At 48.4% G+C, this 11,949-nt stretch overlaps 1 non-coding gene across 1 annotated transcript; it reads right to left on the bottom strand.

The window, feature by feature from the left end:
* Positions 1–3,889: 3,889 nt before the first annotated feature.
* Positions 3,890–3,962, bottom strand: TRNAK-UUU (transfer RNA lysine (anticodon UUU)). Its single transcript has one exon. It is a non-coding gene; the product is annotated as a tRNA-Lys (tRNA).
* Positions 3,963–11,949: the final 7,987 nt, after the last annotated feature.

The raw sequence follows: 11,949 nt of genomic DNA, 5'->3' as shown, positions 1-11,949 counted from the left end.
CTTCCGGGGCCAGAGCGGGGGCGCGCGCGGCCGGTCCCGGGGCAGAGCGGGGGCGCGCGCGGCCCTTCCGGGGACAGAGCGGGGGCGCACACGGCCCTCACCGGAGCAGAGCGCGGGCGCACAGCCTTCAAACTTTCGGACTGCATCCCCCCGAGTCAGAAATACATGTTAGGGGGGGCCTGGGTGGCGCAGTCGGTTAAGCGTCCGACTTCAGCCAGGTCACGATCTCGCGGTCCGTGGGTTCAAGCCCCGCGTCGGGCTCTGGGCTGATGGCTCAGAGCCTGGAGCCTGTTTCCGATTCTGTGTCTCCCTCTCTCTCTGCCCCTCCCCCGTTCATGCTCTGTCTCTCTCTGTCCCAAAAATAAATAAACGTTGAAAAAAAAATTTAAAAAAAAAAAGAAATACATGTTAAATCACAACTCAATACAGTATGCAAACAATCTGTCTACTGGTTTATCTATCTTTCAATCGAGAGAGAAAGAGAGAGAGAAAGGAAGAGAAACCAAATTCCATCACACAATATTTTACTACATGGGGTTTATTCGGATAGTTCCCACTCCCTTGATATTCTATTTCATTTATTAAAATACCAGTCTTGGCCTTTTCTTCGCTGTTGATTTTACACTTCTGAGACACATAGTAGATTGAAAAACACTGGCACCTGTATAATGGTAATAAAAAATGGCTTTGTCCCCCTGGAGTCAAACAATGGAGTGGAAGACAGTGCCCTTTTCATATTGGAGGGGACCAGTAGTCAAAGAGTTAGGGAAAAGGTTCTGGTTCCAGCAGCTTTTCCGTTTGGTATTACACAGTAAACAAGTGAACTTTGTCAGGGTCTATACTCCAGATGCCTCCCTGTATGTGTGTCCCTGTGGCAGGTGAAGGGATAGTACACGGGCCACACTGTCCTCTCTGAGTCAGCTTTCCCACCTCTGTCCTACATTTGAGAGGCGGTTTCTGTCTCCTCATCTGTGGAAGCATTCTTGCCTCTTAGGGCATATTCCGCTGGGGTTTTTCTCTGTTTCACCGTATCCAACATATTGTTCTGATGGTCCCCTCTACCTGGAGAATTCTTACTTCTGATCCCTATAGGATTTGCTCCCGGCCTTTGTTCAAATGGCAGGACCCATGAATCCAAAGGCTTTGGAGAGATTCAGCCTGCCCTCCATTTTCTGTGAATACCTCGAAGAGCTGTTTGTTTGTTTTTACTGCTGAGTTGTATTCCATAGAATAGATGGACCACAGTGTGTTTACCCAACCACCTACTGGGAAACGTTTGGGTTGTTTCCCAGTTTGGGCTATTACAAACAAAGCTGCTCTGAGTAAGAGTGTAGGGGTTTTGTGTGGACATAAGTTCTCCTTGTCCTGGGATAACTGCCCAGGAGTGGAATTGCTGGATTGCGTACAGTGTTGTGTGTAGCTTTTTGAAAGAGACGACCAAACTGCTTTCCAGAGTGGCTGCACACTTTCCCTTCCCATCAGCCATGGGTGACAGACCCGGTTTCTGTGCCCCCTGGCCAGTCCTAAGCAGGGTCACACAACTAAACTGTGTTATTGTAACTCTTCTGAGGGGTGCGCGGTGACACCTCATCATGGTCTGAACTCACATTTCCTAAATGACTGGTGATATTGAACATCTTTTCCCGAGCCATTTGTATATCCTCTTTGGTAAAATGTCTCTTCGTGTCTTGTGCCCACCTTCATTTATTTATTTCTTAAGTAGGCTCCACACCCAGCGCGGGGCTTGAACTCAAGCCCCTGGGATCAAGTGTCAGATGCTCTATCCACTGAGCCAGCCAGGCACCCAGGTTGATTGTTGTTTTAATGTTGGGTTTGAGAATTCTTCACATAGTCTAGATATGAGTCTTTTGCCAGATACGTGGTTTGCAAATATTTTCTCCCAACTGTAACTTGCCTGTTTATCCTCTTAAGAGAGTCCTTTCCAGAGCAAAAGCTTTTAATTTGATGAAATTCAATGAGTCACATTTGTCTTTTATGGATGTGTTTTTGGTGTCATGTCTAAAGCTCTGCAAGCCTGCGGTCCTCCAGATTTTTTTTTTCTAAAAGTTTTATACTTTTATGTGTTTTTTTTTATTTATTTTTGAGACACAGAGAAACAGAGTGTGGGGGGGGGGGAGGGGCAGAGAGAGGGAGACAGAATCCAAAGCAGGCTCCAGGCTCCAAGCTGTCAGCACAGAGCCCGTTGCAGGGCTCGAACCCACAAACCATGAGATCATGACCTGAGCCCAAGTCAGACTCTCAACTGACTGAGCCACCAGGCGCCCCTTGTATTTTACTTATCATTTCCAATTACTTTTTTAATAAGGTGTGAGGTTTAGGTTGAGGTTTGTGCTTTTTTGCCTATGGATATCAAATTCGTTCACCACCTTTTTTTTTTTGAGAAGACCAAGACTTTCCTTCCTCTTCTAAATTGCTTTTGCACTTTTGTCAAAAATCACTTAGCTGTACTGGTATGTGGCGATCTATGGGTTCTCTACTGTTTCTTTGACTTACACGTCTGTCTGCCAATGATGTACGGTCTCTTACTGTGGCTGTAAAATAAGTCTTGAAATAAGAAGATTGATTTCTTCCACTTTATTTCTCTTTTTCTCAGAATTGTTTTAGTTATTCTAACTCATTTGCCTTGTCATATACATTGTAGAATAGTCGCGTTCGTGTCTACAAAAAACTCACCCGGATTTTGGTAGGAATTCTTTTAAACCTGTATCTAACTTTGACAAGACTTGACGTCTTTGGGTCTTCCAATCAAACGAACACAGAATATTTCTCCATTTATTTAGGTCTTTGATTTGTTTCAACAGCATTTTGTAGTTTTGTGTTTTTCCGCATGTACATATCCAGGTAGATTTGAAGCTAAGTTATTTTTTGAAGTACCATTTAAATGGTACTGTATTTTAGTTCTGGTGCCCACATGCCTATTGCTAATGTATAGAAATCCGTTGGATTTTTGTATTCTGACCTTGTATTCTGTGACTTTGCTGAACATACTTATTAGTTCTGGGACGTTTGTGTTTGTTTTTAGTTTCCTTAGGATTTGCTGTGGAACCATCATAACATCTTCAAGTGGAATGGGAAGTGCAATCTGTAGGCAGAGAGGGAGGGGGAAATGTGTGTTTCTGGAGAAAAATATAATCCACTGAACAATCAACAGCACCATCAACCCGCACTTTGCCAAAATTGTGGAAATGAACAACATGCACTTTTGCAAAATGCAAAGTGTCCTGGTGTTTCTGGGTCGGATAAGTACGTCACCTAAGACCCTACTGCAGTATCGGACGAGTAACTCCACGCCGTTTTTGTTTGTCATTAGAATGTGACATGGGCGCCTGGGTGACTCAGTCAGTTAAGCACCTGGCTCTTGAGCTCAGCTCAGGTCTTGATCTCGGGGTCGTGAGTCCCAAGCCCCGTGTTGGGCTCCGTGCTGAGCGTGAAGCCTACTTAAAAAAAAAAAAAAAAGAAAAAAAAAAGTGACGTCAGGGGGGTTTGGCAGAGACTCTCCTCACCTGCCAAGGGGCTCAGTTGTGAGCACAAAGGACAGAAAATCTGAAGGTCCTGGATTTTGACACGGTGAACACCTTACTCCATAAATATGGTTTCCAGTTCCTTTTCTAAAACACCCAAGTCTAGAGGGATAGTTTTCTTACACTCCATGGACTTTTGAACATTTTGTACTGTGCTCCTGGGAAATCTACTAAAAAGTGCTAAAGTTGTCTTCTGCTTGCAATAGAATAAATAGCAAACCTTGGCTACTGGGTAAGGTTTTACTTGGGACAGGTAAAAGTCGTCCAACTTGGACCCAAACTTAACCTTCTCTGAAGGACAAAAACCTAGAGAACCTTCAGACCCCTAGGGAAAGCAAGGGCCATACCGCCTGGACAGGGACTTGAACCCTGGACCCTCAGATTAAAAGTCTGATGCTCTGCCAACTGAGCTACCCAGGCTCTTGGAGCATAGCTCTGTCCAGATGCATAAATAAGATCAAAACTACTTCAGCTCAACAGTGTGGTCGATTCATTCTTGCATTCAGGAAAGGCAGCCGAACAGGCGTTTCATCTCTATAGTCAGTCAGTTCACTCAGCACTTGTTTATGTTTTCTGTAGGTAGAGAAGGAATGTACATCTAGAAAACAACAGAGAAGGAATATACATCCAGAAAACAATCCTTATTTGAGTACAGTTGTAGAAGGGGAAGATAAACAAAAGCAACCGATTGTTTCCAGTAAATATTTATGGAATGCTTAGTGAAATCTTTAACCCCTTATTTACGGGGCACCGAGAAACGACCAAAAAGGATACAAAGAGGAACAAAGAAACAATAAAAATATAAATAACTAACAAAGAACAAGAGAAGAAATGTGAAAAGCAACGAGAACGATGGTAAGAATCTGAGAAATTCGGGAACATCTGCCAATTTCTTTTTCTTGCTGTAAGAAAAAAATGAGTCGTTAAAAAGGAAGAGAAATGTCGTGGTGACTGTGAGTGGCCCTACTTTGTACCCCGGGCTGGTGTTCTTAACCCCTGAAGGAATGTTGGCAATTTAGTATTCCCTGTTACATTTTTTTCCAGTGGACATGTAACATTTTTCTTCACATGTTTAAATTCTTCCAAAGGGTGTTGTGACTTGTATCAAAGAAATCTAAAAGGTAACTTAATACTTAGCCACATGCCTCGGGGCACCCGAGCGTCTCAGTTGGTTAAGTGGCAGAGTTGAGGTCAGGTCCTGATCGCACAGGATGTATGTTCAAGCCCCGCAAGGGGTTCCGTACTGGCAGTGGGGCCTGCTTTGGATTCTCTCTCTTGCCCTCTGCCACCCCTTGCTTGCGCTGTCTCTCTCACAGGTAATTAAATAAACATTAAAAATATACTTAGCGATATCCCTTGTGACAGAGAGACCCCTTCTTTATTTATTTATTTTTTTTTTCAACGTTTATTTATTTTTTGGGACAGAGAGAGACAGAGCATGAACGGGGGAGGGGCAGAGAGAGGGAGACACAGAATCGGAAACAGGCTCCAGGCTCCGAGCCATCAGCCCAGAGCCTGATGCGGGGCTCGAACTCACGGACCGCGAGATCGTGACCTGGCTGAAGTCGGACGCTTAACCGACTGCGCCACCCAGGCGCCCCTATCCCCTTGAATTCATTATTTCCACTTCATGTCTCCCATGGAACTTCATCCCAATACCGTCATTTTGTATTTGGTCTTTCGTGATCTTCCCACCATACGCTTCTAGGAACCAAAGACAGGTATAAGCATTGAAATCTGATGTTATTTCCTGCGACCCCAAATCTGTGTTAAAAACACTGCCTGTGGGTTGTGTTCTATTTGCACCTGCCTTAATGGGAGATGTAATGGACGTGCATGTGGAATTCGTTACCCCCCCTTCCCCTCATCGCCCCCCAAAGAAATCGTGGAAGAGACCCAGTCCTCCAGCAGGAGAGTGTGACAGCGAGGCTGGAGCGCAGGGGGACAGTGACCTTCCTATTGCCTCATGTCCGCCCTTGCTTCTCCGCTTTGCAGGCGCGGTCACCCTGGAACTCCTTCCCCTTTCCCCATTTGCCAGCCCCTGCTTGTGCTTTGGATCTCCGTTCAGACACCACCCATCACCTCCTTCTGGAAGCTTTTGCGGACGCCTCAAGACTGGCTTTGCAACTCCCGGAATACACCCAGGATTCCTGGGGTTATTTCTGTGTTGCATGATGTGGTATCACTCCCTGGTTTGTCCCTTCCCGGGGCACGGCCATGTTCGGGGCCCAGTCCTCAAATGCCGCGTATGTGCAAATGCCTCTTTTCATCTTGGACTCTGCCTTCTAACTCCAGCTTCACAGATGCAATCGTTTCCTGCACAGGTATTTTACACTTGACGCCATCGGAAACTGGGCTCCTGTCCCCCTCCCCAGTCTGGCTCCTCACCCGTCTTCCCCAACTGTAACCCGTCTGTGCGGTGCTGTCCACTGGAACGCCCATCTTCCCTTGCCCGCCGCCGAGATGTGTGCAACAGACTCGTCACTGGTCTCCTGTTTCAATGTTCCTTGCCTTCTTCCTGTCTACACAGAAGGAGGGCAGAACTCTCCAGGGGCTCCCCTCTCATTCGGATAAAAGCCCAGCTGCTTCTAGTGACCTCCCTCCCCTCCCCGTCTTCTCCAGCCACAGCGCCTCCTGCTGGTGCTCAGACAGGCACGAACCACGCCTGCTCCGGGCTCAGGCCTTCGCCCTTGCTGTGTGCTCTGCCCCGAAAGCTCTTTCTTCCCAAAGATGCGCCTACCTCGTTTCCTCCTGTCCTTCAGGCCTTTGCTCAAATAGCACTTGCTCAGTGAAATCTTACCTGCTCAACATACGTAAAATTTCAAACCACTTTTTTTTTAATTTTTTTTTAACGTTTATTCATTTTTTGAGAGACAGAGAGGGACAGAGCATGAGCAGGAAAGGAGCAGAGAGAGGGAGACACAGAATCCGAAGCGGGCTCCAGGCTCTGAGCTGTCAGCACGGAGCCCGACACGGGGCTCGAACTCACAAACTGTGGGATCATGACCTGAGCCCAAGTGGGATGCTCCACCGACTGAGCCACCCAGGCGCCCCTCAAACCACTTTTTAAAAGTTGTCCCCATCATCTTCCTGCTTTATTTCTTATAAGTGCATATACTACATACTTTTTCACTCATTTGTCTGAATTTCCCATTAGCATGCGAATTCCACGGGACAGAGACTTTTGCCCATTTTGTTGACAGCCATCGTCCCGGGGTCCAGAGGAACGCATGTCCTCTGCGGCTACACCTTAATAATCCGTTAAGTGCGTGTTGAGCGAATGGCCTACCAGCCACACAGGAAGCACGCAGTAAACAAATTTCCTGCAGGAGGACGTGTGAACACATTTCAAGAGTTTAAGACCGAAAGAGGACACGGATGGTCTTTTCCTCGGTAGAGTGTTCTAGGCTCTGCTTACATGGCTCCTGGTCGTGTGTCTCAACCTGAGTTGCCGACCGTGGGTCTTCTGTCTAATCATGTGGCCTGACCGCGCTGGTCGGTGCTGGTGCAGGAGCCACAGATTGTGGTGGGACTTCACACCTGAGACTTCCTGTCTGCACATGTCGTCTCCGTGGTCATTAGTTCTCCCCCTTTCCAAACCTTTAGGTCGCCAAGGAATAAACCCTGACTCCTGAGCCGCTTATTTTTTTATTTTTGAAAGAGAGAGAGAGCGCGCGCGCGAGTGGAGGAGGGGCGGGGGAGGGCGGGACAGAGGATCCAAAGGGGGCTCCACGCTGACAGCTGTGAACCCGACGCGGGGCTCAAACTCATGAACCGCGAGATCATGACCTGAGTCGAAGTTGGACACTCAACCCACTGAGCCACCCAGGCGCGCCATGGGCCTTGCTTTTGATACTTCAAACTACGTTTTGGAAACTGTGGGCATTACAGTAACTGCGTAGTTACATTCTTAATACATTTCACCACGTGCACATGTTAATTTTGTCTCCTTTTGAAACTTACATAAGTATAATGTACTAAATGTTTCCTTTGTGTCTTCCTTTCACAGTATTATGTTTGTAAGGTTCATCCGTATCGTTCTCTGTAGCTCTGATCTGTTGTCAGCTGCTGAATAGTGTTTGACACTGTTTATTGGCGTTGGTGCAAATGTCCACTCGGGTTGTTTTCAATTGTGGCTCTACAAACAACACTACTGTGAAAATTCGGATACTCGTCTCCTGCTGTATGTGTGCACGTGTTTCTCCCGGGGAAACATCTAGGATAACACGGTATGTGTATCTTCAACTGACGAAAGTCCAGCTGTCTCCCACGGTATTTGTGTCAGTTTAGACTCTGAATAGTAGTGATCGAAGCTATTACTTCACATCCTTGCCAATAATTAGTATTTCTTGTCTTTTTAATTTTATCAATTCTGGTGGAAGATCAGTAGCATCATAATTGCAGGATTACTTTGCCTTTTCTTAAGTTTCTAATAAGGTTGATTGCTGTAGTTGTTTTAAAGTATGTGCACAAATTCTTTGGCAGTCTGTCCGGTCCGCAGAAGGTGGTCCAAATTCCCTCTCCTTGACCGGGGGCCCTGGTGACTCGTCTCTTAACTGAGTGAGGCAGAAGGGACACTGGTGACATCTCAGGCTAAACATCTGCCTGGCTCCCTCTCTCTCTGGGAGTCACAGACTTCATAGTCCTAGAGGCTCTTTCTGAATTCTGAGTTTTCACGCTAGTCCTCTGTAGGTTACTTACGTCACAAACATCCCCTCCCATTTTGTGAGTTAGGTTCATTCTTTCGTAGTGCTTTTTGATGAACAAATTCTTCATTTCACTTATTCTTAAAATAATTTGTAAATTTAATCTCGTTAAGTCAATCCACTTTTCCTATGTTTATTTTTTAAAAAAGCTTTTAATGTTTATTATTTTTGAGGGAGAGGCAGAGTGCGAGCGGGGGAGGGGCAGAGAGAGAGAAGGAGACACAGAACTTGAAGCAGGCTCCAGGCTCCAAGCTGTCATCACAGAGCCCGACGAGGGGCTCAAACCCATGAACTATGAGATCATGATCTGAGTCGAAGTCGGACGCTTAACTGACTGAGCCACCCAGGCGCCCCCACTTTTCCTATATTTAGTGCTGTTGTGTCTTATTCCTTATTCTTGTCCAAAAGTCCCCAGTGTGTATTTTTTATCTTCTCTTCTAAATGCGTTATAGTTTTGTCTTTTACATTGCAGCATTAATGCACCTGGAATTAGCTCTTAGGTATGGTGTATATTTTTCTCATATAGATATGTAATTACGCCAGCACAACTTCCTCTCCGTACTCCTCTGCATCCCATTTGTTAAATTTGTTAAATGGGATGTTAAATACATCCCATTTGTTAAATCCTCTTTTGTTCCATTGATCCACTTGTCCGTCCTTGCACGGACACCACGCTGTGTGCCTTCATGAGGTTTTAGAGGGAGGGTTTTTTTTTTTTTTTCATTGAAGAAAAATTGGCGTATAACATTAGTAGCAGGTGCACTACATAACAGCTTGGTATTTGTATACAATAGGAAGTTATCACCATACAAGCGATGCCCTCCACCCATCCTCCAGCCCCCTTCCCCTCGACAACTACCAGTCTGCTTTCTGTATCTGTGAGTTTTGTTTTGTGTGTTCATTTGCTTTGTGTTTTAGAAAGCACATGAGGTGAGATCAGACAGCACTTCTCTGACTTGGTTCCCTCCACCCGCGTGGAGCGTGGCCCAGGGCTGAGCGAGGGGCTCCCGGGAGCCCAGGTGATGCAGGCCAGGGGCGCTGGGGACCCGCACTCGGGGCGGCAGTGTTCCCGTGTACCCCTGAAGTAGCGAGACGGTGCTCACCAGCACCTCCATCATCTGGAGATAGTCCCAACTGCTCCCTGCCCCTCCGGCAGCCACCGTGAGATTAGCAGTGATCTCCTTTACAAGGAATCCAGCCAGCTCTGGAGGAGAGAGTCAGCCCGGGGACCTTGAAAACGAGGGCATCTCAGGCCCCAGAGCCCCTGGGGCCCCCGGACAGAAGCGCCTCTTGCTCCCCAAGCCAGATGTTCTAGGGGTGTCCCCGCCCCAGCACAGGTCCCCAGGTTCAGGGGTGCCTGCGGTGGGACACACATCCCTCCCTGCTCAGGGAGAAACCCCCGCCCTCGAGGTCCCTCCTGTCGTGTGTCTACTCCCCGGAGGTGGGGGTCTTGGGTGAAACCGCATCTCCCCTCCCCTGCCCACCCGCCCTGGCCTTTTCCTCCCTTGCTGTGGAGGGCTCCGCTCAGCTGGATTTCGGGTCTCTTTCGGTCGTATCGCTTTGGTTTCCAGATAGGCTGGAGGAAAACCGGTGCTCCAGTTTCTCGGACAGACTTGTGCGAAGCGCGCACGAGCACACGCCAACACAGACCTTCACCTGGCTTGAAACCCGTTTGAGATATCCTTGGTCGCGTGCCTGCTTTGGGGTGCCTGTACCTGGCTTGGTGCTCAGCTCTGGGCGCATCGCGTGGCGAGAAAGGCCTTATGGTAAACGTTAATGCAGTTAGAAACCAGCTGAATTTCCCCTTGCGGATGGGGAGCACGGCCTGCCCCTCCTGAGAGCGCCTGGCCTGTGCAGACCGGTCTCCCTGCTTCCCCTGTTCCCCAGCGGCCCTAGGGGACCACCTGCCAGCCTGCCCTCCAGACTGAACTCCTGGGCCCTGCGTTATGAAGCCAGGGCGTTTCTACTGCAATGTCAGCGACAAGGAGCACACCCGCTCTGAGATCACAGCTGGCTGTTTATTACCATTCTCCCCTTGAGAACGACACATGACTTTGCTCCTTCTCCTTCTGCAGGACATGAGGTCCCAGCGGTGGGGTTTGGGAGTGGTGCTGGGGTCCAGAGCCCACGGCCAAGAGAGAATTCTTGAGGTGTCCTCAGGGCAAAAAGGTGGTTTTATTAAAGCTCGGGGACGGGACATGTGGGCAGGAAGAGCTGTCCCAGGACCATGAGCAGAGATGATTATGCACCATGGGGTTGGGGGAGGTAAAGTCACGGGGAGCTTTCCAGCGGGACTTTCATACCTACAGAAGACTCGCAGGATGCAGGAGAGCCAGCTGTCCTCAAGCCGAGGTTGTCTTCCCCTCGAGCAAAGCATTAGCAGCGACAGTAGGAGCTCCTGGAGGAATGTCGTAGTCTGTCTTTGCCTGAGTATTTGCCAAAGGGCTGCAGGTTCTGAGGAAAGTTGATTTTACCTGCCATTTCCTCCTGCCTTTGTTCCCATATCACTATGGCCCGTTTACGGTCAGTGGGATATGAGTAATATAATGCACAAAACTTCCAGATTAGGTCACACTCCTAGTGGGAGAGAGATGTCCTTTCACTTCTGCCGTCTTGAAGAGGGAGAAGATGCCTGGATGTCAAGGCCAAGGCACACAGCGAGGATGGCGGGGCAACGAGACTGAAAGCCTGTGTTCCTGCCATCTTGGAGTTCCCGTGCCCAGGGAGCCCCCGTGCTCACGTGCATAATCTGGGTCTGTTATGAGAGACACCCCTAATCCTAACAAATGCAAACTCTCTGAATACTGAGCCAAAGCTGGTTGCTAAGGGGTTGACAAAGGAAATCATCTAGGTATAACACACATAACGCATGCTTCCTCAGTCAACGGTAAACAGCACCTTCCTTTCCTGAGTCACGGCACCTGCTTCCCTCCTGCGGTGCTCCCGAGCACTGCCCTCCCTCAGTCAGCGCCCCTACAGCACCCTCCCTCCCTCCGCCAGTGCTCCCACAGCATCCGCCCTCCCTCCATTAGGGCTCGCACGGTGGCTGCCCTCCCTCCGTCAGTGCTCCCAGGGTGACCACCCTCCCTCTCTCAATGGTCCCACAGTACCCGCCTTCCCTCTGACAATGCTCCCATGGTGCCCTTCATCCTTCCTTCAGTGAGTGCTCCCACAGCACCACCCTCCCTCTGTCAGTGCTCCCATGGCATCCATCCTCCCTCAGTCAGTACTCCCACAGGGCCCGCCCTCTCCGTCAGTGCTCCCACAGCATCGACCTTTCCTCGGTGAGTGCTCCCACAGGGCCCGCCATCCCTCCATCAGTGCTCCCACGGTACCTGCCCTTCTTTGGTCAGTGGTAAACAGCACCTTCCCTTCCTCAGTCAATGAAGATTATTGAACATCTACTATATTTCTACTTTGACTTAGTTTCTGTGAAGGTTTAAAACTAAGGTATAGAACCTACTTTCCATATTCCTACTGAGCATCAAGGAACCACTAGATACTAAAAAGTCCATGTGAATAAATGTTACAGAAATGCAAAGAAAAAAGAGATGAGTGCTGATCACCATCATCACCAGCATCATCACCAGCATCACTGTCATCACCATCATCATCACTATCACCACCATCATCACCAGCATCACCGTCATCACCATTGTCATCACCACCATCATCACAGCATCATCATCACCATCATCCTC

This window comes from Herpailurus yagouaroundi, unplaced genomic scaffold (assembly GCF_014898765.1).
Source record: "Herpailurus yagouaroundi ecotype Mexico unplaced genomic scaffold, PumYag 250, whole genome shotgun sequence".
NCBI classification, from domain to species: Eukaryota; Metazoa; Chordata; class Mammalia; order Carnivora; family Felidae; genus Herpailurus; species Herpailurus yagouaroundi.
This window is presented reverse-complemented; position numbering and strand designations above follow the sequence as displayed.